This window comes from Cornus florida, unplaced genomic scaffold (assembly GCF_030987335.1).
Source record: "Cornus florida cultivar Cherokee Brave unplaced genomic scaffold, ASM3098733v1 CherokeeBrave_3.0.0_Hap2_Chr06, whole genome shotgun sequence".
Taxonomy (NCBI): domain Eukaryota; kingdom Viridiplantae; phylum Streptophyta; class Magnoliopsida; order Cornales; family Cornaceae; genus Cornus; species Cornus florida.
In genome coordinates, this window is record NW_026775576.1 from 87,226,100 (window position 1) to 87,242,822 (window position 16,723).

The 16,723-nt window shown below is 35.0% G+C and overlaps 1 pseudogene; it reads right to left on the minus strand.

Annotated features, from left to right (window-relative positions):
- Window positions 1–2,097: 2,097 nt before the first annotated feature.
- Window positions 2,098–6,143, minus strand: LOC132314510 (subtilisin-like protease SBT4.3; annotated as a pseudogene).
- Window positions 6,144–16,723: the final 10,580 nt, after the last annotated feature.

Consider the following 16,723-nt stretch of genomic DNA (forward strand, 5'->3'; position numbering starts at 1 on the left):
TCCCAAACAGTTTGTAATTTAAGTCAATATAAATTGTACGCAACATCCACCATAATCATAATAGATTATTTGTAAATAACATCTCAACAGTTTGTAATTTAAGTCAATATAAGTTGTACATAGTATCCCAACATAATCCTACTTAACATCCCAAGCAATACATACACAACATCCCAACAGTTTGTAATTTAAGCTAGTGTAAGTTGTACGTAACATCCCAATATAATCCTACTTAACATCCCAAGCAATACGTATTTTGTTCCCTAGCCGTACTAATTATATTTCATGTTTATGTTATACGTAAAATCCCAACAAAATTCTACTAAAAACAGTGCGAACTAGTGATGTTTGTGCTCTTTGATCAGATAAGAAAAAACAGACCAAAAATTGAGATTTATATGAACAAAGCTTTGATCTATGGATGATACTCTGGAGTTTCTGCATAGTACTCTAGTGAAATTACATGGGTTTTTGGAATGTGTTTGGGTTTTGAAGTGAAGCTTTAAAGTTCAAAAGTTACTGTGAGTCTTTGGAGAGTCCATTAATGGAAGCTTATGAAGCTTTTAAAGAGAGAAAAGAAGAAGACGGCATATTTTGGAAGAAGACAGACATAGTTTAGATACAATATTTAAATGTGTTTATATATATATATAATACAATATTTAAAGCTTTTATATATGAAGTGGTGAAAATTTAGTTATCCAAAATTTTTAATTGATGTGGCCAATTCTCCTCTGTTTATTCCAAAATGGTAAAAATAGCTTACTATTTTCACCCTAATAGGACCTACATCATAAAAATTCATTAGAGCCTCCTTTAATTAGAGAGTTGGACTGTTGGCCTATTAAAAGTTGGGCTAATTTTTAATAAAAGCCCATGCTTGATCTAATTTATCCAAATTCAGGCCCTTGCATCGACGACTAGATCTAGATACTACAGTGGGCCCGCCCAAACTGGAAATATAAAGAGCCTACGACGAGTCTATGGATGATTGAATCAACCAAATGCAGAGTAGATATGGAAGAGAACAAAGAACAGATTGACCACTTATCAAACCAACCATCACTCGCTTCAAAGGCACCCAATTATTTCTGTACGTTTTCTTTCTTACAATGTTTTCTTATTTAATTTAATTTTTTGGGGCTGGTTTTTGGTTTGTCGCGTGAAAACTATCCCAGTAATTCCGATTCTTTCATGATATCTGCAGTATTGTTCCGACCCACATCCAATTGTCCGTACACATATACATATTTGATGTATCTGGATACGTTACGTGTAATGATGACTGATGGGAGAGTTTCAATTGATTTCTTTTGTCACTTTTATTGAATTCAGCAATTTCAATCATACCCACTTTATGCGTTTTTTGATTTTTGGTCGGCTGTTATTGAATTCAGCAATTTCAATCATACCCACTTGATGTGTTTTTGAAATGCAAGGCTCCATATCCAGTTTATGCAATGAAACTTGCTAATTAGGATGTTGGCTGCAGTGTTGTAAATATGACAGGCTGATAATGGGCTAAAGCTTGATGAGAACTTGAGAAGCCGATTGAGGATTGTTCATTAGTAACTCCAGACTCCATATTAGGCTTGTTTTAATCAACGATTCATGAATGGTGGTCGAGTACATGAATATTGACTATGTTGGCTTCGGAATAGAAAGGTTAAAAAGTACCACTGGTTTAGTTCTATTGCAATTTACTCTAATTTAGGTTATGTTCCTGAAATGAATGCATTTCCTCACTATTTTTTAGTAAGTCTTATATTCTTTAGTAGCCTAGATTTGGTTGTGACTTTTACATTATAGTTGTAAAGAATATATAAATTTAAAAAAAAAAAAACGCAGAAAAAAGAAATTAAATTTTTTTTTAAAAAAAAACAGATAGAAGAGAAAGAAAGAAACAAAGAAAGAAGTTACTGCAACATTTTGTTCTGGAAGGATGAGTTTGTCGCCATTGAGAATTTCAATAATGAGAAGGCACTTTTTTGCGGTGCTCAGAAATTGTAATTTACAGATTTATCGATTGTCTCGATCCAAATCTTGATTACATTAAGATTGGTTTAAGAACAACAGTTTTAGGTACTGGAATAGAATCTAATTGCCCCGAATTATTCCGTTCTTGTGGTAGATGGTAACACCATCCCATGAATGAGAATTCTTCTTTTGTGGGTTGTCACCCACAGAAGCCCAAATAGTTGGCATCTTGTTGAAAGCCACGATTGGACTCCTAACAATGTGACTTCCATCTGTCCACTCTATCGATCCTGAGATGATTGGCACTTGAACTAGTGGTGGTCCATTCACCTTCACTACAAATGATTTCTTCTCTCCCACTTCTGAGAAGGTTAGAACTGAGGGCTCAATAACGACCGTGAAAGGAGGTGGCATTGATACTCTTGAATAGTATGTTGAGTTTGGACAACCCACATTGGTGACAGTCCTGGGGAATGTAGCCATAATTTGCTCCCCATCTAATAATGAAATTGCAAAAGAGGGGTAGTTCAGGTCCCATGCTTTGCCAGGTTTGTTGCTAGGACAAGAACTAGAGTCGCCAGAGATAAGTCTTACTAGGGTGGTGTTGTAGCCCTCCTTGCATAGGAAATCCACATAATCTGCTTCTGTTGCATCAAAGACTAGCCCAGGATGAACCGCCTTCAATGGATTGATGTACCCAGAACCATAAGAAAACTCTACATCGTCATTCTTCCTTGGGTCCATAATGGTAGCTAAAATGATGAGTTGAGTGATAAATTGCTTTAGTACAGTGTAGGCCAATTACAAAAAAATATTAGATAAAAGGCTTTTGTGGACACAGATTTCTTTTATTCTTGTAGTAAAAAAGATCACCATTATCGTACTGTACCGTCAGGACCTATCTCTGCAGGGTTGTGCATGATAAGAATTAGATCAGTTTGATCTCAATTTACCTGTTGTCATGAGGGCGGACTTGATAGCAGCAGGGGACCATGTTGGATGGGCGGCCTTGACATATGCTGCGGCACCAGTTACATGAGGGCAAGATGTGGATGTGCCAGAAATAATGTAGTAATCTACTTGCCTTTTGTCAAACATGTATAATGAAGGGAGTGCAAGGGGCGACCAGACAGCGAGTATGTTTGCACCAGGTGCAGTTATATCAGGCTGTTTATCATTCATTCAGAATTTCAAAGTTAGAAAAACTTGTAAGCAATTGTGTAGTAATAATAAGAAGAAGTGGTTTATATGTGCTTTGAGAAGCTAGAAAGCTATTAATGTGCTCTTTGGTTGTTGCTGCAGGAAAAGAGTGATATTTATAGCCTGGTAAGCCAAAAAAAAAATAATACACTTAGTAGACAAGCAAGCAGGTGCAGTGGCGCTGAAAGTGGTTGAAAGGTATTGCAATGGAGTAACTACAGTGGTTAAGGACCCTAGCATTTGTGACATCACCTCAGAGAAAGAGGAAGTGGCCTTGGCTCTAGAGGGCAGTGATGGTAGTGCTATCAGTGGTGTCAATGACATCAAATACTGCACCGGTTTCGTTGGGGGATGCTTTTCTTAGTGATATATATATTTTTTACTTCACTGAAAGCATGTTTGGCCCTTTTTTCTTGTTCTCGAAGAAAATATATTTATTGTGCATCAGTAAAGGATAATATTTGGTTATGGTTGCCTTTTGGCATCCAAAAGCAAGAAAACTGCTTTCGATTTTCTATCCAAATTGCAGTTTCAATTACACATTGTTTACCTTAAGAATGTTTGGACTAATAGGATTTGGCCCTCTTGATGAGAAGGAGACAACTCGTAGAGCCATGATATCTTTGTTTGCCTCAGTAGAAAGAATAGTTGCAGTTGGGCTCCTGGAATAAAGGGTAATAATCTTCTTTAGCAAGTCTGAAGGAATTCCTGTAAAATAGTATCACATTTAGAATCCTCAGTACATAGCAAGCGAGTTTGTTCTAATGGTTACTCTGTAGTTTTGATGTAGTCGTATAACTTTACACGGTCTTCCCAGCTGATCATAACTGCCGGTACAGGGAAAGCATATGCTATCTCATATTTTGAAGAGGCCATGATATCACCCATTGCCTCAGCCGATATAGCCACAGAACCATCATAGACCTTATCACAGAGGACGATTCCTCCTTTTGCTTTGATAGTGCTAAGTGTTCCAGGGTAGCAGAGGCTTGCAAAGTCAGGACCAACACCAAAAGTCACGTTGCCTGCATCTCCCGAGTAAACCAAGGGGAATGTAGTGCCATTGAGGTTGAAACTATTGAGCAAAGTTCCCTAAATTTTTCGGATATTAGGAAAAAGAACATAGTTGTTTAGAGAATTGTACTCTCAGAAGAAGGAAATAAATGAACAATGAACAAATAAATGCTTACAAGGAAGGTCTGTCCATTTCCTAGAACCACTTTGGTAACAAATCTCCTATCAATGGTGCTAGCAGCCACAGTCAGCGCCCAAGGGAAGTAGTTTGAGATCTCTCTCCGGAATGGTACGTTATTTCCAGCAGAGCAAGAGGTTAAGATCCATTTTTCATGGCATGGAAAGACCCAATAGAAATTGGTTCCTTATGGTATGGTGCTGGAAAAAGAGTCCCTAGGGAAACTGATGTGATGTCTACCCCATCTGTGATTGCATCGTCAAAAGCAGCTAAGATATCTGCAGGAGCACAATCCCCTGACCAGCATACTTTGTAAACTGCAATCCGTGCATTTGGAACTCCACCTCTTGCAACACCTTCAGCTATCCCATAGTAGCTTGCATTTTGCACTTCTCGGCCTCACCCTGCCACAGTTGAAGCAGTATGAGTTCCATGCCCTGAGTTGTCCCTCGGTGATTTAATATCGGGGCGAGGATTAGAACTATTCGTAATATCGTAGAATCGGGCTCCAATGATTTTGCTGCGAATTCACGGTTTCATCAGCTTGTATCAAGTGATAGTAAGTAGTATGTGAGTGCGTGAATGAGAGAGCTAGAGATCACTTGTTGCATGTGAAGTTATTTGCTGTCTGGCGTGTCCCTTTCCATTTTGCAGAAGGTGGACTGAATCCTTCGTCACTGAAACTCTCACTTTCAGGCCAAATTCCTGCATTAAGCCACATGAACATGCTAAGGTTTTCTCTAAAGATAAGATATTAGGGCCTTTGGCCGTTTGCCATCTAAGTTGCATTTTGATGGTTACCCGTGTCCAACATTCCGATAATAACATCTCCTTCAGCGGACTTGAGAGGATGGTTTTCAGCAAAACCCATAAAATCCCATGATCTTGTAGTATGAATTTGCAGTTTAGTGTTAGGAAACACTGAAACCACACCCTCAATAGCTGTGTAAACAAACAAAGCAATGTAGGTACTGCTGTTATTAGCTTGTACTTGTAGTCCTGAGAACTATCTTATTACCTTGAAGCTTTGCTACTTCTTCATCTGTGAGTGTGGCCGCGAATCCATTAACTAGCAATTCTTTTGCCAGTGAGTGACTGCGCGCGCTCGTATTAAATCAATCACTTCAGAGTCAAATATTAAGATCATAAAAATTTGAATCTACAGTTTCGACGGCTTTAGCTATTAGAGAATGGTCCTCTTCGAGGTGTTGATGAAATTTACGGGAACATTTCAGCAATCTCAAACAGAAAGTAAATTGTCTAATTAATTATATGCTTTTGTTCATTATTTTTCTGCAACAGTCATAGATCATTTGAAAGTCCTGTGAAAACTGAATCACTTATTCGTCTTTTGCATAAGATTTATTATCTACAGTCATTGTTTTAGATGTAGTCTTACAGGAAATCTATTTTCACTGTGCTTTATCCCTTAGAAGCATCATCGTTTGATTTCGTTTGCATAAACTATATTATTGTTGTTGTTGGGAACCTTTGGAGAGCTTGTGCTTGGATATTGTGGTGCATTGATGCGGCAGATACATCTCTCGTCGGAGGATCTCCCATGCACACAACATGAACCTACAAATTCAACAACTTTGCGATGAGATATGTATGATACATTCTAAGAATGTGATAGTTGATATGAAAGATTTGAGTACATGTATGGTGAAAAAGCATTTAAACTTGCCTTCCTTTCTTCATGGCAATGGCAGTTCAGAATAAAAGCTTCTAGAAAGAAATGGTAGATGGAGGAAAGCAGCCAAGTCTTGGCCATGGACTTGGTTATGATTGTAAATATTATTAAGCATTTATTAAATGATATGAGTTTGCAAGTAATTTATATGCAGATTCTGCTGTCACAAGCATCTCGTGGGAGATAGTGACCATAAGCTGTTCATCGGTTTCGGTGTGACTTGAGATTGTCCTCTCTCTCACTCGCTCACTCTCAAAAACACACACACACACACACACACACACACACGCTTCTTCGGGGGCTTCGCCTACTTGCTATTTCACAAGGTTAGTAATTCCAACTAAGATTAGCCGAGCGGGTTTCATGATGGAAGTGTCTCCAAAGAGGATTTTTTATTTTTTATTTATTGTTATTATTTTTTTAAAGGTAGATCACACATCCACAAATTTATATGCGACTCGAAGGCTTACCTCCCGTTCTCGAAAGGAAATGTTGTACCAATTAGATTAATAGCCCAGAAGAGGAGATTGTGAGTTGTTCACTTGTCTCGGAAAAAAAATGAACACTTTATAAAAAAATTCTATACACTCACATATATATATATATAATTGAATTAAGGTACAAAATCACAGTGTAATTCTCATTTTCATGACGAAACTATGTTACCAATACTTTTCTCCTATTTTCCTAATAGAGCGTCAATCAAAACCTTTATTTGTTATTATTAACTCGTAGACAATATTAGGATTCACAAAAAGTAAAGAGGCATTTATTTCACTTGTTAATTCAATATCTCTTTATCAATAACTCATTTATTTTCACTTAAATCCTGCAAATTTTCCTTGCTATTAGTTGATCTTTTTTATCCTTTACACGTAAGTATAAAAGTAATTATAAAATACAAATCTTGTCAAATTTGTTCTAATAAATATTTTTTTTCTCATAGCAACTATTTTTTTGGTAATTATTATGATTTTTTATAGTACAGGGGTATAAAAGTCATTTCCTAAAATCATTCATAAATTTTTTTTATAATTATTATGTTGGGAAACGTGCTAGTTTTAAAAACTTTTCGAGGGATTTAAATTCATAGATCTAGATTCATCACATAGAGACAAGTTTTATGCAAAAAATAAAATAAAATATGATGTATTATTCAACTAAAAGATTGAATACTTACATCAAGGTTTGAGTAAACCTCAGATCTCTCCTCTAAAGTGAATGTTCTCACTTATTGTAGATCCCTTTTGCTAGACACCTTTTCCATGGATCTCCATCTTCTTGGTAATTCTTTTGCCTTTAGGAATCACTCATATGCCTTCATGAATGACCTTGGAAAACTAGGCTTGTGGGAGCCTCCATTAGATGTGAACATAAACCCTAATTTTCTAGAGAGAGAAAATTTATTCCTTTTTCCTTCTCATAAAAATCACCCCCTAAAATATACATAGACCATGTATATTTATAGGCAACATAAAAATAAAGAAAAGGAAACAACAAATCCTTCTCCATCTCTAATTCATATGTCTCAAATCTAATATGATTCCAATATCAAGTTGGGCTATGAGTGAGAATCCATTGGGCCTATTATTTTATTGGCTACAATGAATTAATAATTGGCCCGGTCCATGGACCCAATTCAATTAATTCATAAATTAATTTCTACTCCACTAAAAGAAATTAATTGAACTCCAATTAAATAATAAATAACCTCTAAGTCAATATTGCACTTTGACCCCTCTATGCATAATTAGTTATCGGATAAATATAGCCATCAATCCGACTACTTAATTAATATATTTATTTTGGTACCTTTGATTATTTCTGGCTCGATCACAATAAAACATTTGTTTGACAAAAATAATAATTTAAATAAATAAATATATAATAAATCATTTTGTCTAAAAACACACGAAGGCCTTCGAATTTACTTTGTGATCAACCATAATCAATACAAAATAAATACAAGTAGCAATGATGCAAATATTGAAAATATAACCCTCTAACTATTAATTACATAACTACCCAAAGTGTCGGTCTAAGGATCCCGAAGAATCCGCCGAACAAATCAAAGTAATTATTAATTAATAAAAGAGTCTATACTTTTCTCATGCTTAAGAGTCAAATGCCATGACGGTAATAGGGAGTAATTGCATACGACGGCTCTCGCAATATATCTCAACCTAACGCGGATCCAGTTCAAGTCTTAATTAATTATGAGTCCATCCATAATTACCGACTATGAACAATTTATAATTACTATTTATATATCATGCATTGATTGTCATCACATACATATATATAAATATTTCTTGTAATTAACTGGACACTATCAATTTCATAGTGAATTGAAACATAATACATTGAATTCACCAATTATATAAATCATAAATATTTCAGATATGTCAGGAACATATGTCAATACAATCCAGATAGGAATTTGCTATGCCAGGGCATATAAATCCCAACAGCTCCCACTTGCCCTCATAGCCAATTCAAATTGCACCTAACTTCAATGTTATCCAGATGATGATCAAAATTATTGATCAATCACACCTTTGATAATGGATCAACAAAGTTGTGTTCCAATGCAATGTTTTAACTACAAGTGCATTTTCTTGCCGGACAATATCATGTCGAACATAATACTTCCTCTCAGTGTATCTTGTTCCTCTATGGAACCTTGTGTCATTGGTTTGGACTACTTCTGCACTATTGTCACAATATAGCTCGATAGGCAGGCTAGTATGCTCCACAACCTCTAAATCAGTGAGATCAAACCAATAGGCTTATATTGCCACCTTTAAGGCTGCAATATGTTCCACCTGCAGGTTTGAGTCAACAGTTGAAATCTGTTTGACAATCTACCAACTGATTTCCCTTCCATTAAGTGAACATACACTAAGTCATGAACCTCATAGTATCTACTTCTGATTGAAAATCAGAACTAGCATACCTGACTAGGACCATATCATCACATCCATAAATGGGTATGATATCATTGATTCTCCTTAGGTACTTAATGATATTTTTCACAATAGACCAGTTGTCAAGTCCAGTATTGGACTGATCTCTACTGACTATCCCTACCATGTAGCGGATGTCCTGTTTGGTATAGACCATGGCATATATGAGACTCTCATATGCCTAAACATATTGTTCCAGTCTCATTTGCTCAATCTCCTCTGCTAGTCTTGAAAAACTACTTACTAGAGAGAGCGATCCATATCAATAAAGCAAGAACTCATTCTTTGAGTTATGCATACCAAACCTGGTCAAAACTTTATCAATGTAGGATTATTAAGATAAGCCTATTTTCCTTTTAACCTGATCTTGCAAAAGCTTGATCCTAGGAATATAGCTTACATCTTGAAATTCCTTCATTTAAAAGTAATTGAACAACTACCTTTTAATTGATGACAAAACTTCCACGTCATTATAAATGAGTAGGATGTCATCAATATATAGAATTAAGAAAAATAATGACATTCCCTTGTACACTCATGATTTATTCACTAAGAAATCTTCTGGTATCTTTTTGTAGATTAACTTGCCTTCCATAGGAATCACCCTACTAGAAAGTTCTACAAGATCCCAGAATTTATTAGAATACATAGATTCCAACTCTGATTTCATAGTAACTCACCAAAACGATCTGTATCCACATCGGTTCACGCTTCCGTGTAGCTTACTGGGTCCAACTCATGTTTAACAGGGATGTCCATAATGGTCTCACCTAAAAACATGATTCTGTCGAATTGGATGACAATCCTCCCACTACATCAATGTACCGATGCAAGAATCTGTGTAGTAGATGATGCTAACGCAGCAATAGGGAATTCATATATTATTCTCAATCTCTATAATAAGTGTGTTCACATGTGGTACATCTGGTACTCATACCAAATTCTCTAACATTATGCTACTAGGTATGTGATTCATAATATGATTCTCCTATAGATAAACAGTGAGTGAAAACAATCAACTTTTATCTTTGAGATCATAAAATAATCCATCCTAGTGACATTTAGAGTAGCTATCAAATCTAGCATGCCTATGATCTGCTTCCAACTTACTTGTCCATATCAAGCGCACATGTGCAAGACTACCCCATATGTGCATATGATTCAAACTAATATTTAGTCAAAAACACAGCTCAACGGTATCCTTGAGACAGACTAAGATGGAATGCAGTTCATAATGCGCATCGATGTCATTAACGCTAAACTCTTAAATGAAAGAGATAATGTGGCATTACTGATCATAGATCTAACCATGTTAAGTGGAATTCTGTTATTCCTATTTGACACCTAAATTAATTTAGCGTCAATTGCGGAAAACTGGTACACATCACCCTCATTGACCATATAGTCTTTGCACTATCCCAAGAAATACTCAAATACTCGATCAGATCGAAGTGTCTTGATAAGTTTACCTAATCTGAGCTCCACATCAGTCTTGACCCTCTCGGAATATACCAAAAGTATAAGACTTGTATCGCAACAGGTAAATTTATCCAAAACGTGAGTAATCTTGATTGGATGTTCATAAGACTACACGTGTACGTGTGTACCGACTCCAATTGTTCTTTATGTCTATTTCATTTGGCTGATTAAGCCCTTAGAGTTATCTATCATTCAAAACAAGATTCACAAGTTTGGTTTAGGCTCCTCTGCCTCACTAGGTAATAAACCTTCTTTAACCAATCTTAAATCTCATTTTGATTGATTACAACCCAAAAATAGACACCAAAAATACAATGAGTCAGGAATAACAAATTTTCTCTTAACATTCAATCTAGAAGATGCAACATTAGTTTCTACATCCTGCAAATCTTAAGAGCTTGTGATTATAGTATATTAACCATCTTTCAATACACCAGAAGCAATCACATATCTATTCAATTTTATAAAACCAGTTTTACAAAATAACGATCTAGTTTTTATAAGCCAAAAGTGAAATAAGAATGAGATTGCGTTTCACTTCTGTGCATAAAGATAGTTCTCTAATACTAATATCCTCATACTCTTTAATTTCAGATGTAATACTCCCACTGACTTAGTTACAACCTTGGCATCAGGTCAAAAGATAAATATCTATCCATATCATCAAGGCTTCTGGATTCCTGAAATCCTTACAATAAATTGCAAACATGTTTAGTGGCTCCAGAATCTATCCATCAGGAATTAATAGACGCAACCACATAACATGGCTCAATGATTAAATATATATTTTCCTATGCCACGTCATTGCTTAAACAGTTCGTCCTTTAGTGTTTTAGTTAGCGACAAAAGAAACAGGTTTCTTCGCCCTCAACCTACACTGCCTTATTCCCTTTAACCTTTTTGAATACCCATGTTTTGTGCTAGTCTAGTCCTATTATCATCCTTCTTCTTTGCTTTGCCCGTCCACTTGGGCCTAGAAGAAGATGGTATAGACTAGGTTAGATTGATAGGAACGCCCATACTTTTGATTATCCCTTCTTCTGTTACCAATTCTATAAGAATATCAGCGAGTGTGAACTCAAACTGATTCCTTATTTAGTTCACTCTAACAGAGTCGAATGAGTTTGGTAACAAGGCAATAATCATGTCAACTTGAAACTTACCACCCAAGTCAGCCTTATTGATCTCCAGCTAATTTTTAAATAATAAACAATCATTTTCCAAAATTTGATTTCAAACTGGAGTTCATCAGGCTATCTTGATGGTATTTAAATTTGACACAGTACTTAGGCATATGCTCTATCTAATCTCACCAAAATATCTCATTGACATTTAATATGATGCTTGAAGAAAATAAAATAATACAAATGTTAGCTTTGGAGTATATTCGAGCTAAACTCTAGAATATTGCACCAAGTCATATCATTTGCCTTATCTAATTTATTAAAAGCATTAATGTCAAATTTGGTATCTCAAAGTAAAAGAGATAGGTATAGGAGTAATAAACACATTTTGTACCCTTACGTTGTGAATAAAATATCTAAGTTCATTTTCCAGTCATTATAAATAAGGTCAAATATCATAGAATATGTAAGCAAGTAGATAAACTGGATTAGACATAATTAATCTGAATATAAATGCATTCATACAATATGCAAGGTGAATTATTAATTCTGTCATGCATATTTAAAATTAAAATGAGTTTGTTAACCACATAATATAATAAATCTCAATCAAACAAGAGATCATTATCATTATTGGTGAACAATCCCTTTTAATTAATGCGGGTCCCTCAACTCTGTAGCATAATAAATCAACCAATCAATATGTCAATAACTTATCCTGTTGGAGGAGTTCATTATTACTATTGTTGAGATTCATTTACTATTAGGTGAGCACTTCCATTAAAATAGTATGTGGGTCCCTTAACCACTGCATGAAAAATCGGATAACCAATACACCAATAACTTATTCGGTTGGCGAAGTTCATTATTGCTATTGGCGGGCAAATCCCATCATCTCCATATCTCTTAAAACAATGCATTGTCTATCTATATGAAATGACTCCCGATTATGTTTAGCCTTTCTAAAATCACCTAGTGTAGACCACTCCGTTGGGGAGCTAACACTATTGATTTTAGATTGAGTGTATAACATTATTAATGCTCTAATGAAAAATAAAACATTAAATATGTTGTCATTATAATCTAGACTCTTTAAATCATGCGTAGGGCCTTATTTTTAAAGATCTAATTACAATGAACATTTAATATTTTTATTTTCATGAGACAACCATTCTTGTAATATTAAGACTCTTCAAATCATGCGTGGGGCCTTATTGTTAAAAATCTAATTACAATGGTTTTAATAACGAAGGCCATGGGGCAATGTATAAAAATCCCCGCTCCCACTCAATTTTTAATCATTCATAATTAGGGTTTTCATTTTATTCATTTACATGATATAATGCATGCAAAACGTCTTGATTTTAATCCAATTAAATTTAGAAAATATTTGGACTTTAAACGATTCACTAATATTTAACTTGAGGCACACTTCAAAAATAATTTATAAAAATAATTTTTCGTTTCCCAATAAGTGCCCTCTAATTAATTAGTAATCAAATCCAATTAATTTTCATAATTTAACTAATATAAATCAAGCCATTTAAATAAATATCATGGATCCAATGCATGAACAATAATAATTAGCAATTAATTATTTCATGCATCTCATACAACAATAAATGACAGATAAAGCAAATAAAATGGCCAATGGAATCAGCTTTTAACATTTAATTGCTCTAATCACTGCGCGAAGATCTTCCATCAGCTTGCAAACACCCACATAAGGTTGGTACGCACCAGGAGAAGCAAAACACGGCTTGGAACGCGACTGGAGGGCCCCACACGCGCTCACACGCGCCTGGGGCATGCTGCAGGTGAAGCCACGCGCCCCCACGCGCTGGCACGCGCCTGGGGCGCGTGGGACGCGCCCCCACGCGCTGGCACGCGCATGGGGCGCGTGGGACGCGCCTCCACGCGCCTGCACGCGCGTGGAGGCCATACACATTTGGCTGGCGCGTGCAATGCACGCGCCAGCAGATGTCACCTCCTGGCGCGTGTTCCTCACGCGCCAGGCTCACCCCAGATGCACTACACTTGATTCTAGCCTCCTCCGACGTCTCTTCTCGCCGCCGGTGATGCTCCGGCCACCGGAAAAACGCCGAAAAATCCAGAAAAATTAATAAAAATTTCCAGAAATTAAATTAGGCCTTAAAAAATTCCAGAAAAATTTCGAAAAATTGCTAAAAAATCCCAGAAAATTTCTGAAGCCTAATTTAACCCTCTTGGACCTTCTTGAAGCTTCATAGCATCCTTTGACGAAGATTACATGGCTTTAAAAATATTTACAATTTGAAATACAATGGAAAAAAATTAAATTACATCATTGAACTTTCAAACGGCTAAATCAAAGCCTTAATTACATTCATCCAAAGATAAAATTACATTAATTTAACCTATAAGCTTCATCCATGGCCCAACCATACATCATCATTCATTCACAATCATTCATACATCATTATGTATCAATATATATCAACATATTAAATCATACATCAACATACATCAATAAAAATATATATGAATATAATTTTGGATTCATGAATGATGATTTTCATAAAATCATGATCTCTAATAATGAATCAAACCATGCTCTGATACCACTGTTGGGAAACGTGCTAGTTTTAAAAACTTTTCGAGGGATTTAAATTCATAGATCTTGATTCATCACATAGAGACAAGTTTTATGCAAAAAATAAAATAAAATATGATGTATTATTCAACTAAAAGATTGAATACTTACATCAAGGTTTGAGTAAACCTCAGATCTCTCCTCTAAAGTGAATGTTATCACTTATTGTAGATCCCTTTTGCTAGACACCTTTTCCATGGATCTCCATCTTCTTGGTAATTCTTTTGCCTTTAGGAATCACTCATATGCCTCCATGAATGACCTTGGAAAACTAGGCTTGTGGGAGCCTCCATTAGATGTGAACATAAACCCTAATTTTCTAGAGAGAGAAAATTTATTCCTTTTTCCTTCTCATAAAAATCACCCCCTAAAATATACATAGACCATGTATATTTATAGGCAACATAAAAATAAAGAAAAGGAAACAACAAATCCTTCTCCATCTCTAATTCATATGTCTCAAATCTAATATGATTCCAATATCAAGTTGGGCTATGAGTGAGAATCCATTGGGCCTATTATTTTATTGGCTACAATGAATTAATAATTGGCCCGGTCCATGGGCCCAATTCAATTAATTCATAAATTAATTTCTACTCCACTAAAAGAAATTAATTGAACTCCAATTAAATAATAAATAAACTCTAAGTCAATATTGCACTTTGACCCCTCTATGCATAATTAGTTATCGGATAAATATAGCCATCAATCCGACTACTTAATTAATATATTTATTTTGGTACCTTTGATTATTTCTGGCTCGATCACAATAAAACATTTGTTTGACAAAAATAATAATTTAAATAAATAAATATATAATAAATCATTTTGTCTAAAAACACACGAAGGCCTTCGAATTTACTTTGTGATCAACCATAATCAATACAAAATAAATACAAGTAGCAATGATGCAAATATTGAAAATATAACCCTCTAACTATTAATTACATAACTACCCAAAGTGTCGGTCTAAGGATCCCGAAGAATCCGCCGAACAAATCAAAGTAATTATTAATTAATAAAAGAGTCTATACTTTTCTCATGCTTAAGAGTCAAATGCCATGACGGTAATAGGGAGTAATTGCATACGACGGTTCTCGCAATATATCTCAACCTAACGCGGATCCAGTTCAAGTCTTAATTAATTATGAGTCCATCCATAATTACCGACTATGAATAATTTATAATTACTATTTATATATCATGCATTGATTGTCATCACATACATATATATAAATATTTCTTGTAATTAACTGGACACTATCAATTTCATAGTGAATTGAAACATAATACATTGAATTCACCAATTATATAAATCATAAATATGTCAGATATGTCAGGAACATATGTCAATACAATCCAGATAGGAATTTGCTATGCCAGGGCATATAAATCCCAACAGTTCACTTGTCTCGGAAAAAAAATGAACACTTTATAAAAAAATTCTATACACTCACATATATATATATATATAATTGAATTAAGGTACAAAATCACAGTGTAATTCTCATTTTCATGACGAAACTATGTTACCAATACTTTTCTCCTATTTTCCTAATAGAGCGTCAATCAAAACCTTTATTTGTTATTATTAACTCGTAGACAATATTAGGATTCACAAAAAGTAAAGAGGCATTTATTTCACTTGTTAATTCAATATCTCTTTATCAATAACTCATTTATTTTCACTTAAATCCTGCAAATTTTCCTTGCTATTAGTTGATCTTTTTTATCCTTTACACGTAAGTATAAAAGTAATTATAAAATACAAATCTTGTCAAATTTGTTCTAATAAATATTTTTTTTCTCATAGCAACTATTTTTTTGGTAATTATTATGATTTTTTATAGTACAGGGGTATAAAAGTCATTTCCTAAAATCATTCATAAATTTTTTTTTTCCCTTCCTTGGCTGTTTGTTTCAGTAGGTAGTATTTGTAGGAAAAGATAAAATTCACAAACAACAAATGTGTAATTGGGTTGGAATGTTTTGTAATTAGCCGCAGCTCCAATGTCACCGGACTGAATCTTAGCCAATGTCAAAGGCTATTGCAGTTGTTGGTAGTTACTACAATTGGGTTGGAATGCTTTGTTTTTCCTTGTTGGGCCTGTCTTCACGGCGTTGTTCCAAACTTAGTCTTGGTTCCTTTTATTTGGGGCTAAGGCCTACTGTACATTCTTATTATCAATGAAAATTGAAAAAAAAAAAAAAATTGGGTGAAAATTTGAAGAAGCCAACCTTCGATTGGGGGCAAAACTCAAAAGCCAGTGTGTTCTAAGACGTATGGTATGCTTCAAAAATTGATATAACATCAGCCCCGTTGTTCCTCATCACCGTCTCGATATGTGGATAAGAATGCAAAGCGTAACACGTGCAGAGTCTTGCTCCACTAAATATCCACGTGTCGAACATTGGGCAAGTAGTCCCCACCATGACAGCTAAGCACTGGACACTTGTCGA